Raw genomic sequence first — 690 nt, forward strand, 5'->3', positions numbered from 1 at the left:
TCACTCCTTGAAGAAACTTGATAATGCCAAAGGTGACCATACTAGAAACTAGACCAGAGGAAGGATACAGATAAGGCTTTAGGCCTAATCATAAAAGCCCATACCCAAATTAATTAACCCCAAATTCCAAGCAAAATACCTTCCCTGGTCCTCCCTAAAACCCCTATAAAAAGAAACCATCCTTGACTGTCCTAGCACCATTTTGACGTTCTCGGTTGCAGTCACTGGGCAACCCTTTCAGACCACGCAATAAAAGCCTACACATTTCTTGGAATCAGCTTCTTTCTTTCTCTCTCTTGCCCTGAACTCTTTTTTTCTAATAACAGGATGACTATAAGTTGTACTCAACTAGATGACACCCAACAACAGATATGATTCTACCTTTAGGACTTATGTTCTATGGACATTGAGGATAAAATAGCTCACCACCTTCCCTATATGAATGATACATAAACCAAAGTTATTTACAGTAACTGGCCAGTTGGTCAGTTATGTTCTAGAAAACAGCACATAAGTCCCCTGAAATTGGTATTTAATGATGTTGTTGTTGTTATGTGCCGTCGAGTCATTTGCGACTCATAGCGACCCTATGCACAACAGCCCTAAACCCTACTCTATCCTGCACCAACCGCACTGCCTGTGACACACCCATCCCGATTACCCCAGTCACTGAATCAATCCATCTCATAG

Source organism: Elephantulus edwardii, unplaced genomic scaffold (assembly GCF_000299155.1).
Source record: "Elephantulus edwardii isolate Elephantulus edwardi_28Jun2011 unplaced genomic scaffold, EleEdw1.0 scaffold00029, whole genome shotgun sequence".
NCBI lineage: Eukaryota > Metazoa > Chordata > Mammalia > Macroscelidea > Macroscelididae > Elephantulus > Elephantulus edwardii.